The 16360-nt window shown below is 43.2% G+C and overlaps 1 pseudogene; it reads left to right on the top strand.

Annotated features, from left to right (window-relative positions):
- Positions 1 to 12143: 12143 nt before the first annotated feature.
- Positions 12144 to 16360, top strand: part of LOC144239910 (large ribosomal subunit protein eL32 pseudogene) — a 7634-nt pseudogene continuing 3417 nt past the window's right edge.

The raw sequence follows: 16360 nt of genomic DNA, 5'->3' as shown, positions 1-16360 counted from the left end.
TCCCTGCTCCCTCTGCTCCCCCCATGCCCCCCTCCCCGCACCCCTTCCTCCTCCTGTCCATCCACTCACCATCTGCTTCATCCTTTTGATCCAACTGCTGCCCCGATTCCCCTCCAGTCTGAGTCTGTCCCTGGAACAGAGCACAGAGGAGAGACCTCTGAGAAGAGACTGACCCCACATTTCTTCCAGGGACACTTTCTTCCCCAAGCGACTTGGGGGCTTGCCTGAGTAATTTGGCATGACTCTACCTCTTTGAAGCTCTTCTCTCTCTCTTTTTAATGTTTATTTTTGAGAGAGAGAGAGACAGAGAGAGAGGGAGAGACAGAATGAACAGGGGAGGGGCAGAGAGAGACAAGGGGACAGAGGATCTAAATTGGGCTCTGCGCTGACAGCAGTGAGCCCTGATGCGGGGCTCGAACTCACAGACTGAATTGTGAGATCATGACCTGAGCCGAAGTCGGATGCTCAACTGACTGAACCACCCAGGAGCCCCTTGAAGCTCTTCTTTTTGCTTGGTATCAAGCAGGCACATCAGGAAGGGAACGCAGCTTTCGATAGAAGGTGCCAGGAATGCAGCCCTAAGGAGCCCGCCAGACCCTGCAAATGCCACCTGAACCCAGGAACCAGGCACACCCCGGAGTGTCAACATGCTTTGCCTAATTCCTTCCTGAATTGCCCTGTCCCTGGGCCTCTAGGCTGATTGAAATGCTGTGTCTGGAACACGGGTGGGGAGGGCTGGGCAGAGCTGGCTGGGGCTCAGAGCTGGCTGGGGCTCAGAGGCTTGGGGACTTCTATTGCCTCCCCAGGAACTGCCACGAAGGTGAGCAGAAGGCAGCATCTTCCCTTGGTCTCTTGTTCCTGTAAATGATTTCCTCACCAACTCCTCCCTCTCCCAAAGTTGCATGTGAATGTGGGTATCTATCCAGAAACAGATACAGATACAGATATAGATACGGATTCGGATACAGATACGGATACGAATCCAGGTACAGAGAGATACAGATATAGATATAGATGTCCACCTGGGAGAAAACAGAGATCAAAAAGTGCTAATCTTGACTCCACTGTCCTTCTTCAGATTCCCTCCTGTCCTCTATGCTGGTGGTTCCCAAATCTGGAAAATTTTTCTTTTCTTTTCATTTTTTATATCTTATTTTTTTAAAATGTTTATGTATTTTGAGAGAGAGACAGTATGAGTAAGGGAAGGGCAGAGAGAGGGAGATACAGAACTCAAAGCAAGGCCCGGGTTCAGAGCTGTCAGCACAGAGCCCAGTGTGGGGCTCAAACCTATGGACTGCGAGATCATGACTGAGCCGAAGTCGGATGCCTAACCTACTGAGCCACCCAGATGTCCCTTTTCTTTTCATTTTTATTTATTTTTTTAAAATAAAAAAAAATGTTTTATTTATTTCTGAGACAGAGAGAGAAACAGCGTGAGCAGGGGAGGGTCAGAGAGAGAGGGAGACACAGAATCTGAAACAGGCTCCAGTCTCTGAGCTGGCAGTCAGCACAGAGCCTGACACGGGGCTCGAACCCAGGGACCGCGAGATCACGACCTGAGCCAAAGTCTGATGCTTAACCACTTAACCGACCGAGCCACCCAGGCCACCCTTTTTTTTTTTTCACTTGTAAAGGGCAAGCTTGACTGGGAGAGCCTTCTGGCATCACTGGAGTTCACAGTGACTCAAAGAAACAAAAGCTATCCCACACTCTGGAAAAGAAGACTGACCTCTCAGAGATTTTATCAATAACAAACTGGCCTCTCTTTTTACTTTACTTCTCTCTCCGGCCCTCACCCCTCCATCTGTCCCTTCACCCCCAGCTTGCTGGGTCTCACCTGCGTCCTGCCCCAAGTCTTACTCACAGGTTGGGATGCTTGAGCAACTGGTGGCCCCACCAGAGGCAGAGTCATGGCCAGGAGAAGCCGGGGGGCAGCCGAATAGATCATGGCTCAGTGAATCAGTCCTCCCAAGTCCTCAGGCTGCCGCATGATGCAAATTTCCTCAGACAGGAGCCGGCAAGGCCCAACACACCCGGGATGGGAGGGAAGAGGGGACGATGGGAGCCGCCAAATTTAGAGGAAGTGCAACAGCCTCTGGCTGAGTCACACAGGCATCCAGGTCCCTGTGGGGCCACCAGAACCCACATGCCCCAGTGAGAATGGTCTGCTCAAGATCTGGGGTCTGAACCAAGGACTCGGTATAGAGGAGAGGGTTGGGGGTCCTGGGTCACCAGCAGCAATGTGTCAATAAGCCAGGTTCAGTCATGTCTCTAGGACTCTGGGAAATCTGGATTGTCCTGAAACTTATAGGAAGCTGCATCATTGACCCCAGAGCCCAGTTAGAAAAGACAAACATTAGGGCTGATTGCTAGCTTAAAATGATTTCCAGAGTCTTAAATTTAACAAAGAACCTGGGGAAATGCTGGGAGAGATTATCAAGTAATTTCACAAAATGGTTTTGAAGTGAGGATGGCTTTTCTAAACAAGACACAAAACCCAGAAAGCCAGAAACAAAAGAAATAGACTGCCTCCAAAGCTTTAACCTGGGGATGAAAAGGGCATTAGGGTAAAAAGGCAAAAGAAAACAATCAGTTTGCTGAAAAAGAAATATCAATAGTTTGATATACATAAAAATCCACATTGAGGGGCGTCTGGGTGGCTCAGTTGGTTAAGCATCCAACTTCGGCTCAGGTAATGATCTCGCGGTTCCTGGGCTCGAGACCCTCATCGGGCTCTGTGCTGAGAGCCAGCTCAGAGCCGGTAGCCTGTTTCGGATTCTGTGTCTCCCTCTCTCTCTGACTCTCCCCTGCTCACGCTGTCTCTCTCTCTCTCTCTCCCTCTCTATCTCAGAAAGAAATAAAACATTAAAAAAATTTTTTTAAAATCCACATTGAAACAAGAAAATACTGTCACCTACTGATTATCAAAAGAAGATATTTATTGATCATATTCCGTGTTGACAAAAGTGTAGTGATACATGTGTTCAAAAATGTGTGTATAAGGATGTTCAAGGCAGAGTTATTTGTGACAGCAAGTGAGTTAAACAGCCAAAATGCCCATTCAAAAGGGACATTTCCAAACAACAGAACATTGTTGTGGAAAAAAGTCAAGTAGCTCTATTTTGGAGGGAATCTCAATATACATGGTGAAGTGTAAAGTGTATATTATGCTCCCTATTATGTAAAAAAAGGGAATCTATATTAAATAACCTGTGCTTTCTATACCTAGAATATTTCTGGAAAAACACATTAGAAAGTTGGCGAGTGTCTGGGAAAGGGGATTAAGGATCTGGGTGTGTCTGTTTGGTGTATATTTTTTTCTAAACAGAGGCATGTATTTTCACAATAAAAAAGAGACAGGGTTGATTTAAACACACACACACATACACACATGCATAAACACACACATACACGTGTGCGCCTGTGGACACACACACACACACACACACACACACACATCCAATTCCTCGGGTAAAAATCCAGCCCCGGTGCATTTCTACTTCCACCACCTCCTCAAATCTCCCCTTGCGAGGACAGCTGTTGAAGGCATAGCGGACACACAGAACAAATACATGCATGGGAAACGAAGACTTCCTAAGCAATTAGTTTCAGAAAGCTTGAAAATGGTGAAGAATCGGGCTGGAGAACCAGAGAGAGAAGATGCAATGCTGGACGTGGGATGCTATCAGCATGTTGAGAACCATGTAGTGCAGCTGCAGGTGGTCTGAGATGCGCCTGGGGACACAGGACACTCACAGCATCTGCCACGGTCACCAAAGTGCAACAAAGAATGAGCCCCAGACAATGCTCAACAGGGACTCTTCAAGGAGCAGGGACTACAGCAGAGAGAGAGAAGCTCGAAACATTTGTGCCTGTACAAAAAGAAATGCCTAGGAAAGATTGGGAGGAAATGCTACAGGCTCTACAAAGCGTCCGTTGCCTTGACCTCAAGAATCTCCAGGGTCTAGTACTGTGAACCAGAGGCCTTAAGTAATATTTGTTCCAAGTGAACCAATCAAAAGATGAAACACATAAGATGTTAATGGTGGTTCTAACGAAATGGTAGGATTTGGCATGTTTTTCTATGTTTCTGTATTTTTCTTTTTTTTTTAATATTTTTATTTATTTCTAGGTGAGAGAGAGAGAGACAGCGGGAGCAGGGGAGGGTCAGAGAGAGAGGGAGTCACAGACTCTGAAACAGGCTCCAGGCTCTGAGCTGGCAGTCCGCACAGAGCCCGACGCGGGGCTCGAACCCACGAACCGTGAGATCATGACCTAAGTGAAAGTTGGACGCTTAACCGACTAAGCCGCCCAGGCTCCCCAGTTTCTGTATTTTTCAATCTGGTACTTCGTAATAGAAAAAAAGACAATAAAAAGATCAAATCTTGGTCTCAACTTCTTTCTTATGGACCAGCCAGGTTCAGAGTCCTTCAGCTTTGCCCAGGTGTCCCCGGTTGCCAGGAAGCACCGGCAGGTTGACTCAGGTCTCAGGCCTAGGGTGGGGTTCAGACAAACAGGTACTTATTGCTGCCACCAATGTGCTCCCAAGTCCAAGGTCAACCATATGGCGATTGGCCTCTATCCTTCTATGCATCTAATGATATTTTGAAATCAGTAAGTTTCCACCCCTGCCAGCAGCTTCTCAGTTGCACCTGGTCAAAAGAAATTTCCTTTCCATTCCTTTGTGATTTGAGCCCTCCAGGACAGTCAGCAGGGTCTTTGATAACAAAGGCTTGCAATCTGGGCTTCTCTTATCTGTATCCAAGCAGGTTATCTTAAAACCTCCTTTACTATGTAAACTACTAATAGGTTACTAAAGAATAAATGTAGCTTAGACCTTTATCCCTTATGAATCCTAACTTCTTATTCTCTTTCCACCTGACATGGCATTACATTATTGGAAATATTAAATGATAGATTGTTAGATTGGGAAAGGAACTAGCTGAGATATTGATGCAGGCAGGCTGGGTCCGAGGAGCCATTGGCGGGGGGTGGGGGAGAGAGCCCCCTCGCAGGACCAGGCAAGAGGCTACAGGAAAGAAGTCAAATCCAAGCTAGGAAGATGTGGAAACAGTTTACTGAATAGCATGAGTGACAGAGAATAGCAGACAGAAAGTCTGGGAGACTCAGAAAGGAAAGGAGAGTTGGTCTTGTTGTAGCTTAGGGTTAGGGGTTTATACTGGAAAGGGGTCCTGCATACATGTTCCTTCAGGAATCCAGGGTAAGGTCCTGTCAAAGGTGAATGACCGGTGAATAATAAGTGTCCTTTCTTTCCTTTCCTCCTTCCTTCCTTCCTTCCTTCCTTTCCTTCTTTTAATTAATTTATTAATTTTGAGAGAGACAGAGACGGCACAAGCAGGGGAGGGGCAGAGAGAGAGAGGGAGACAAAGAATCCCAGGCAGGCTCTGCATTGTCAGCATGGAGCCCACTGTGGAGTTCGAACTCACGAAACTGTGAGATCATGACCTGAGCTGAAACTGAGAGTTGGACGCTCAACCAACTGAGCCCCGCAAAATACATGTGTTATTTCATAAATTGTTGAAGGTAGGGATTATGGATGCCAGCCTCTGCTGAAGTTTGTTTGAAGCTAATGTCCTGGAACATGTTTGGGATCTGGCTCTTAGATCTTGTCAAGTGTTTGGGGGCCAAGGACGAAACTCTGAAAATGATGAACTCTCTTGCTTCCTCGCCTTGGGGTGGCAACCAGAGTAGTTTCTCCGGTTTTTACTCAGATGCAAATAGAAATATGGAACATGAGTCAATAGGGGCGAGCAGGGAAACAGCAGAAATGGAGCCTTTTTAAAAAGGAATCTCTTCCTCTTAAATATAGAGAACAAACCGAGGGTTGCTGGAGGGGAGGTGGGTCGGGTGATGGGGTTAAATGGGGGATGGGCATTAAGGAGGGCACTTGTTGGGATGAGCACTGGGTGTCTTATGTAAGAGACGAATCACTGGGTTCTACTTCTGGAGCCAAGATTACACTGTCTGTCAACTAACTTGAATTTAAGTAAGAAAGTAAATACATAAATACATGCATATATACATACATAAAATGGAGTCTCCTGAGTTTCCCTTCTCAATATTATCTACTTCAGCCTTCTCACTTTATAAAGAAGGAAAAGGAACCAAGAGGAGAAACTGACTTGGCAAAGATCACACACAGCTAGTGGATGGCAGAACCAAAGCTTAAAGCCAGGTCTTCTGACTTAGAATCAAGGGACTTTAGATAGAGGGAATTAAGATAGATTAATTTAAATACAGAATTACTGGAACTTCTGGCTACAAGAATGAATTAAAGATAATATGAGATAGCATCGACCCCACAAAGAAAGCAGTTCTTCAAAAAGGCTTCTTTTCCTAAGGAGGAGAGGAAAATAAATATTATTTAAAACCAGATGAGGGTAGGAGAGTATGTGCGTAAGAATCAGGCAGTCCTTTGAAAGTCACCTCATGAATACCTTATATATCTAGAGGTTCTTAATTTGGCAAATGTGACCATTGGGAACAAAGCTGTGATCTACAAGGAAAAATGTGAAATACCTTGTACAAATCACAAAAGGCTTCAAGATGGTAATATAACTCCATGAAAGAAGTTTTTGTTCTTTTTTTTTCTCCTCTGAGTAATCGACTATGTATTAAGGTTTGCAAACCCAGGGGCAACTAATGGAGGAGCAAACACAGAAGTCAGACAGCGAGGGATCAAGATTAGCTTCATTACGGGAAGAGCTGAGGGGGAGAAGATGGTTTGGATCTCAGCCACATGCACTCCCAGTACAGCCTCCTTGAACTGAATTTCCGTACTCGGTCCCTGACACAGCCAGGCATCTCGGGGTCTCCCTTGTGGGGACGGGCTTGCTGATTACGAGTCTGGAGGACCGGCCACTCCCAAAGAGCGAGCACCCAGAGCTTATTCTGCATGTCTTACCAAGCAGTTAAATCACTTCTTGCTTGGGGAAGAGGGGGAGGGAACAAATGCTATATCCTTCTGGGGAGAAGCTCCCCCCACCTCAGTGGAAAAGGGGAGAAGAAAAGAATAAGCTTCCTTGCCAACACCATCTAAGATGATAACGGGGTTTGTTTCAATATTCTAGTGAAAGAGAAAACTGGAAAACTTCGTTTGACTAAGGATAAAATATACAAGTGAGTAGATTTTATGAAGTCAGTTAACCTAGAAAATCCGTTTCAATATTTTGAACCTTATTACAAGCCATAGAGGAAGGGATGCCAAGGGCAAAAAATAGTAAGTACTTGTACTAGAAACCTATTGTCACTGCTTATATTCTACTTACTTTCCGAGTCCCTTCCTAGAATTACCTTCTATCCATAGTCCCAGGTTTACTGGGAAAGTAGTCATTTTCTAAAACCATGCTGCCCCCTGACTATAATGGAGTCAGTGAGGACATATCTAATACCACGTTGGGAACATTTCCCTCTTCTGAGACATTCTGGGAGCTGGGACCCAGTGAGAGCCTGAGGTCGGATCTGCAGCATATAAAACTCAGCAGCTACTGGTTTTCAGCTGTGTGGAGGGGGGAGATGGTCCGTGCTCAAAGGAAGCATGAGACTAACGTGTGGACAGAAACAGAAGAAGCGAAAAGTAGAATGTGTGTGGAAGAGGGAAGGAAATGGAGAGAGTCCATTGTTTCAACTTTAGTCTTTTTTTTTTTTCAATGTTTATTTATTTTTGACAGAGAGAACATGAGCAGGGGAGGGGCAGAAAAGAGAGGGAGACAGAGGATCCCAAGCAGGCTCTGTGCTGTCAGTGCACGACGTGGGGCTGGAACTCACCAACCTCGAGATTGCGATCCCAGCCAAAGTCAGATGCTTAACTGACTGAGCCACCCAGGCACGCCCAACTTTCGTTTATTCTTGATGCTCATTTGCATTCCTGATCTTGAGTTCCATCAGGGACCCCCAACTTTTTTTGATGATTTCCCTTCTCGCTTGAGCTAGTTAGAGCAGGTTTCTGCTCTTTGCAGCTAAAGGAATGTGTATGGACGCGTGCTCAGAAAAGCCAAGGAAGCTGTAATAGTGGAAAAGTGGTTATTATATTAAGTTATAGGATTAAAGGACCTTGTAATTCAAGACAATCACTTCATCTTTCTAGATATCTCACTTTTCATATCAGTGCAATGAAGGAGTTGAATTATATGATCTTTGGAGCACAGTTGACCCTTGAACGAGATGGGTTTGAACTGCACCGGTCCACTTGTATGCAATTTTTTTGGGGGGCACCTGGGTGGCTCAGTCAGTTAAGTGTACAACTTCAGCTCAGGTCATCATCTTGCGGGTCCGTGAGTTCAAGCCCCACACTGGGCTCTGTGCTGACAGCTCAGACCCTGGAGCCTGCTTCAGATTCTGTGTCTCCTCCCTCTCTGCCCCTCCCCAACTTGTGCCCTGTCTCTGTCTCTCTTTCTCAAAAATAAACATTAAAAAATTTTTATATGCAATTTTTTTCAATAAATACAGTACAGTGCTATAAATGCATTTCTCTTTATGCCTATTTTTCTTTCTTTCTTTCTTTCTTTCTTTCTTTCTTTCTTTCTTTCTTTCTTTCTTTCTTTCTTTCATAACAGGATATTATGTTAGTTTCAGGTGTACAACAGAGTGATTCAACAACTCTGTACCTTATGCTATGCTCACCACAAGTGCAGCTACCATCTGGAACCATACAACGCTATTAAAATACCATGGACTCTTCCCTATGCTCTACCTTTTATTCCTATGACCTATTCATTCCATACCTGGAAGTTTATACCTTCTACTCCCCTTCATCCCTTTTGCCCACCCCTCTCCATTCCTTTTCTTATGATTTTCTTAACATTTTTCTTTCTTTAAAATACTTTATTATAAAAAGGCAGTATATAATATACATAGCACACAAAATATGTGTTAATTGACTATTTATATTATCAGTAAGGCCTCCCATCAACAGTAGGCTATTTGTGGTTAAGTTTTGGGGGAGTCAAATGGTATACGTGGATTTTGGACTGTGCTAGGGGTTAGCACCTCAAACCCTCGAGTTGTTCAAAGGTCAACTGTACTTTTAAAATGTTGTTCCACTTCCTTCTGGCCTTCATGGTTTCTGATGCAAAATCCATAGGTATTGTTCCCTTGTAAGTAATGTGTCATTTCTATGGCTGCTTTCAAGGTTTTTTTTTCTTTGTCTTCAGTTTTTAGCTGTTATGAGGTTGTGGAGGCTGTGTCTTTTTATAAGGCTTGTCCTGTTTTGGATTCACTGAGCCTTTTGCATATGTAGCTTTATGTGTCCCATCAAATTTGAGCATTTCAGCCATTATTTCTTCAAACAGTTTTTCTTTATTGTAATTTTTTAAATGTTTTATTAATTTCTGAGAGAGAGAGAGGGAGAGAGAGAGAGAGAGAGAGACAGTGTGAGTAGGGGAGGATCAGAAAGACAGGGAGACACAGAATCAGAAGCAGGCTCCAGGTTCTGAGCTGTCTGTCAGCACAAAGCCCGATGCGGGGCTCAAACCCACGAACTGTGAGATCATGACCTGAGCCGAAGTCGGATGCTTAAACGACTGAGCCACCCAGGTGTCCCTCAAGTAGTTTTTCTGTACCACATCCTTTCTCCTCTCTTTCTTGGACTCTAATGACAAATATTAGACTTTTATTTTCTGTATTTTTTCACAGACCTCTGTGTTCAGGTTTTCAAAGTTTTTCCTCTCCATTGTGAAGAACAGGTGTGTTTAAGTTAAGGATTTTGAGATAGGAAGATTATCCTGGAGTATCTGGGTGGGCCCGATGCAATCACAAGCTTCCTTATAAAAGGAAGACAGGAATATGAGGGACAAAAAAGAAGATCTACAACAGGAACAGAGGTTAGGGTGATGCACTTTGAAGCTGGAGAAAGGGACCATGAGCCAAAGAACGCAGGCAGCCTCTAGAAGGTGGAAGAAGGAAGGAAATGAATTCTCCTCTGGAGCCTCCAGAAAAAATGCTGCCCTACTGATGTTTTGATGTTGATGCTGTAAGATTCACTTCAGACTCCTGATCCTAGTAACTGTAAGATACGACATTCATTTTGTTTTAAATCATTATGTTCGTAGTAATTTGTTACAGAAGCAATAGGAAACGAATACAGAGTCTATGCGATAATTTAAAAAATGATGATTACTGTATTACCATTTGGTTCTTTATATTTTCTATTTCTTGGCTGAGACTTTTCATCTTCTCATTCAAGAATGTTCATACTTATAACACTTTTATGAGACTTGCTTTAATGTCTTTTTTGGATAATTCCAGCATCTGTGTCATTTCAGCATTGGTGTCTGTTGATTTTTTTTTCCCACCTGAGTTGAGATCTCCTATTTTTTTTTTACATGCCAAGTAATTTTGGATTGTATCTGGACATGTGATGTTATGCTATGAGACTATGGATCTTGTTTAAATCCTATAGAAAAGGTTGATAATTTTGTGTCAGCAGGCAATTGACCCGGTTTGGTTCATGTCATGAGATCTGCCCAACCTACCATGGATTGTATTTTTCACATCAGTTCCCTTTTCACAAGCTGTTGCAGTGCTATCCAGATCTGCTACATATATGCCCCCCAGTGGCCAGTTTGCACTCTGGTGATGGTCTGTCCCTTACAGTAGTTCTGTCTATGGTATGCTATTTAAGGTCAGATTCATGCAGGCGCAACTGGAAGATGAACTCAGGAGTTCATTAAAATCCACGGGGTCATCTTTCTAAACTCCTCTCTCAAGTTAGTCAAATGACTCTGGAATGATACTCTTGTCAAAGTAGCAAAGACACAGCACTCATAACCATCTTTATTATATTTGTTTTTATTTTTTAATTTATTTTAATATAATTCATCGTCAAATTGGCTAACATAGAGTGTGTAAAGTGTGCTCTTGGTTTTGGGGGTAGATTCCCATGGTTCATCGCTTACAAACAACACCCAGTGTTCATCCCCGCAAGTGCCCTCTTCAATGCCCATCACCCATTTCCCCCTCTTCCCTATCCTCCTACCCTCAGTTTGTTCTCTGTATTTAAGAGTCTCTTACGGTTTGCCTCCCTCCTTCTCTGTTTGTAACTATTTTCCCCCCGTCCCTTCCCCTGTGGTCTTAAGTTTCTCAAGATCCACATGTGAGTGAAAACATATGATATCTGTCTTTCTCTGACTGACTTATTTCACTCAGCATAATACCTTCCAGTTCCATCCACATTCCTGCAAATGGCATGATTTCATCCTTTCTCATTGCCAAGTAGCATCTCATTGCATATATAAACCACATCTTTATCCATTCATCAGTTGATGGACATTTAGGCTCTTTCCACAATTTGGCTATTGTTTTTTTTTAAAAAATTTTTAAATAGTTTTCATTTATTTTTGAGACAGAGAAAGACAGAGCATGAGCAGGGGAGGGGCAGAGAGAGAGGGAGACACAGAATCTGAAGCAGGCTCCAGGCTCTGAGCTGGCAGTCAGCACAGAGCCCGACACGGGGCTCGAACCCACGAACCGTGTGATCATGACCTGAGCCGAAGTCGGATGCTTAACCGACTGAGCCACCCAGCCGTCCCACCAGCCATACTTTATAACCATGCAGAAACTGGGGCACCTGAGTGGCTCAGTCAGTTGAGCATCTGACTCGATTTTAGCTCAGGTCATGATCTCACAGTTCATCAGTTTGAGTCCCACATAGGGTTCTGTGCCGACTCTGTCTCCCTCTCTCTGCCCCTCCACTGCTTGCTCTCTATCTCTCTCAAAATAGATACACATTGAAAAAAAAATGCAGAAATTAAAAATGAATGAACTAAATCTATATGTATTAATGAGAAACAACCTCAAAACATTGTTAAATATAAAAAGTGTTGTAAAAGGTTAGAAACAGGATATCATTAAGTACACACGTTTGTATGCACAAAATAATGTCATATTGACTCTGGGTGTGAACATACATAATGAAAGTATGATGCATGAATAGGAACGATAAAACAGCAACCTCAAGATACCGGTTATCTCTGGGGACAAAAGGGAAAGGGACAGAAGAGATTGGGAGCTTCAGCTGAAACAAACAAAGGAACAAAATTTCTGAAGCACGTATGGCAAAAGGTTGAATCTGTGAATTTGTGGTGGTGCATGGATCACAGGCATATTCCTTTCGACATGTTGAGATGCATGATGATGATGATGATGACGATGTGAAAGTGAGGAATGAGGAAACTTTCCTGGGTTTGACCGTTAAGAGAGCATTTGATTCACCCTATGCTTTTTCTGCTAAAAGAGACGTTCATGGATGCAATGTAGAGTATGTCTTTACATACTGTAAACACACAGATACCCTCCTTTTTATCCCTCCGGTTATCACACTTTAATATGTAATATTTAATAGGTATGTATGTATGTAATCTCTACACCCAATGGGGGGGCTCAAACTCATGGCCCTAAGATCAAGAGTCAGACTGACCCAGCCAGGCATGCCACACACTTCAATATTTAAAGACAGGAAGTGCTGACTTTTTTCTATTATTTTAATTTTTTAAAACATACACGCAGAGGTCTGACAGCCAATATGCACAGAGGAAATGAGCTCCGGTGCTGCCCCTTATGGTCCTATTTTGTGACTGATGCTGCTACCACCGGCCCTCTTCCTCTCCAACACACAGCAATTCGCTGTTGCTGCTTTTTGCTACAGCTACATGCTACGATGGGGTGTTTGCTCGTTTCATAACATGGGCATGTTCCTTTCCACATTTCCGTCCTAAGATAAAACTCCCACAGTTGTTAATGGTCAGGGTACATCCCTCCCAGTGGCATCGGCCCGTACCCCACTGTGGGAGCGTGAGGGGCTGTGCTGGTTAGTTCAGTGGAAGGGGTGTGATGGCCACAGCTGGGCTGGCAGTCTGCATGGCTACCCTCTGGGAGCACAGTGGGGACAGAGAGGTACGTTCAGACAGCATGAAGGGCACAGTTGGGACTCTGTGAGATAAAATAAGAGGGTTCCGGGGCACCCGGATGGTTCACTTTGTTAAGCATCTGACTTAAGCTCAGGTGCGCTTGAGCCCCGCGTCAGGCTCCGTGTTGACAGCTCAGAGCCTGGAGTCTGCTTCAGATTCTGCATCTCCATAGCTCTCTGCCCCTCCCCTCTCATGCTCTATCTTTCTCTCTCTCAAAAATAAACATTAAAAAAATGAAAATCTCAAAAAAAAAAAATATGAGGGTTTCCCTTACCAGGTTTAGATAGAATCAATGTGTCAAAATTTTAAATAAAAGTAAAAGTAGTCCAAATAATCCACATAATTGTTGAATCTATATTCTGTACACCTGAAAGCAATATAATATTGTATGATAAAAAACTAATCCAAATTATCAGCAGTTCAAATATTACTGAATTTCAAAAATTCCCCATCAAGACAGCGTAGCTATTGTTACTACTATAGCAGTGTAGCAGTATAGATCTGTCCAGGAAGAGAAGGTAGAGCCGCCAGGATTCCCCCAACAGCCCTGTGTTGGGCCCTAGAAGGATCTAGATTTGTGGCTTTTCACTCTCAAAGACCGCTGGAAGAGCCACGGTCATAAAGGAAGGCTGCCCTGGAGAAACCTGCACATTTTTAAGCTTCAGAGAAGGAGAGATCCAAAGAGGCTCTGGCTTTGGACCCAGCCCTCTGCAGACACATCTCTGTCAGACTCCGTAGTCTCTCCTATGGTGATTCATCTAGATCCCGTCATCCTCTTCCAGGTCCTCCTCAAGTCTTTAAGAATAATTCTTCTCTGGGGCGCCTGCGCGGCTCAGTCGGTTAAGCATCGGACTTCTGCTCAGGTCATAATCTCATGGTTCGTGAGTTCAAGCCCCGCGTCGGGCTCTGTGCTGACAGCTCAGAGCCTGGAGCCTGCTTCAGATTCCATGTCTCCCTCTCTCTCCCCATCCCTGCTTGTGCTCTGTCTCTCTCTGTCTCTCAAAAATGAGTAAATGTAAACAATTTTTTTGAAAAAAAAAAAAAAAAAAAGAATAATTCTTCTCCAGGGCCAGGGTGATGGTGGCCATGGCTGCCAGGGAAGCCAGCCAGATACCTTCTTCGTGAGAGAATGATTTCTTCTAATATATACCTAGGCTTTCATTTCTCAAATGGAACTTCTAGCACTTCACAAAATTTAAATGCTGTGCCCCTATAAAGGTGGGATTTTTAAAAATAACCTATCAGGAGTGCTTTATCCTACTTAATTCTCCCCTTGGCTTTTTACCTATTTCTTTAGTTGCAAGCTTTATTCCTTTAAAGGAATTTGGGCTCTTTTGGGCCTACCTTAGTGCCTTCATTATTTATTTCAAATTTCTCTAGAGAAACTGTTATTTCATCTTCTGTTGATTACCTGCCTACGGATTTAAGAGGGAACTGTCTGGTGGCCCCCTCAATGGCTTGCTTCTCAAATGATTCCTTTTGGCCTTTCCTTTCCCTATTCTCATGCCTAATCAAAAAGAGAAATCAAATATGAAAAATTTGCTGATGCTTACATCAAATCCTTATTACCGTCTCCCCACCAATAAATGGCAGGTTTTCCTAAACAAGCACCCTATTAACACAATGACTTGTCCCTTCCCACTTTATAAAATGTGAGAACTTTATGGTTTTATACTAAATTGTAGGACTTTATATAGTTCTACAGTTTTAGCTTTGTATACTTTGCCATAATGTTCTGGCAGATATGTCTTTAAAAGTACTACATTTGGAGCAACTTTACTAAAATAATAAAAGTCCCATAAATTAAAAACACCCATTCATGATATTCTTCTCTCTTTCCCTCCTGGTCATGTATACATTTTTGGTTGTAAGAAGTTTGTATGTGCTATTTCATGCTTTTCTTTTAAATATCATGCTATTTTACTTTTTTAAATTGAGATAAAAATTTAACATAAAACTTAACATTTTAAAGGGTACATTTCAATAGTTTTTAATATATTCATCGGGATGTGCAACCACTATCTAATTCCAGAACATTTTCATCATCCCAAAAGAAACCCCACACCTGTTAGAAGTTATTTTCAGTCCTCCTCACCCTTATGGCCTAGCAATCACCAATCCACTTTCTGTCTCCACAGATTTACCTGTTCTGGAAATTTCAGACAAATGGAACCATACATTACATGGTCTTCTGTGCCTGGCCTCTTTCACACAGCATAATGTTTAAAGGTTCGACCGACCACGTGGTAGCTCGTTATCAGTCCCTCATTCCTTTTTATGGGTGAATAATACTCCATTGTGTGGATATACACATTTTGTTTATCCACTCATCAGTTGATAGACATTTAGGTTATTTCCATTTTTTGGCTATTATAAATAATGTTCCTGTGAATATTCGTGTACGGGTTTTGGGGTATATTCCCAGGAGTGGAATTGCTAGGTATTATGGTAATTCCATGGTTAACTTTTTGGAGAACTGTCCAACATTTTCCCATACATGCTGCATCATTTTGTAATTCTACCAGCAACAACACGCAAGAATTCCAATCTCTCCTCATATTTGCCAACACTTGTCATTTTCTGCATTTTCCTCCTTTTTTTTAAATCATGCACCCACTCACTTATCTTTTTAATGATTGTATATTTTATCACATTGATACACCATGATTTACAGTTTGTGTCCTTAATCCATTGGACATTTTGATTGCCTGCATTTCCGGCCTCCAGTGATAAATATGGCTCTTTGTAAATCTTGGCAATAATGATTCTTTTCTTTCATCTTATTTCCTGGAAGTATGTTCTTCCAAAGAGGGGTTACTAGGGTAATGAATATGAAGAGTTTTATAGCACTTGTTGGTGCTGGCAACACATATTTCTCTACTCCCTCATGATTCAATTTAGTTCAGTGAAAGCTATGGAAGCCCCTCCCTTCCTCACCAATGCCCGTGGAGGTAGAAGCCATCTGCTTGGCATCCTGGCTGCCCTCAGACCTCTGGTGAAGCCCAAGATCATTAAAAAGAGGACCAAGAAGTTCATGCAGCACCAATCAGACCAATCAGTCAAAATCAAGCGCAACTGGTGGAAACCCAGTGGCACTGATGATAGAGCACGCAGAAGATTCCAGGACCAGATCTTGATGCCTGGCACTGGTTACGGGAGCATCAAAAAAAACCAAGCACATGCTGCCCATGGCTTCCAGAAATTTCTAGTACATAATGTCAGGGGGCTTGAAGAGCTGTTGATGTGGAACAAATCTTACTGTGCAGGCATGGCTCACAATGTCTCCTCTCAAGAACCCCAAAGCCATTGTGGAAAGAACAGCCCAGCTGTCCATAGAGTCACCAATCCTGACGCCAGGCTGCGCAACGAAGAAAGCGAACAGACAGCTTATGTGCACATTGTATTTATGTTAATACAACTATAAAACTACCAAG

This window comes from Crocuta crocuta, unplaced genomic scaffold (genome assembly GCF_008692635.1).
Source record: "Crocuta crocuta isolate KB4526 unplaced genomic scaffold, BGI_CrCroc_1.0 scaffold246, whole genome shotgun sequence".
NCBI classification, from domain to species: domain Eukaryota; kingdom Metazoa; phylum Chordata; class Mammalia; order Carnivora; family Hyaenidae; genus Crocuta; species Crocuta crocuta.
The sequence above is the reverse complement of the archived record's forward strand: the minus strand, read 5'-3'. Positions and strand labels throughout refer to the sequence as shown.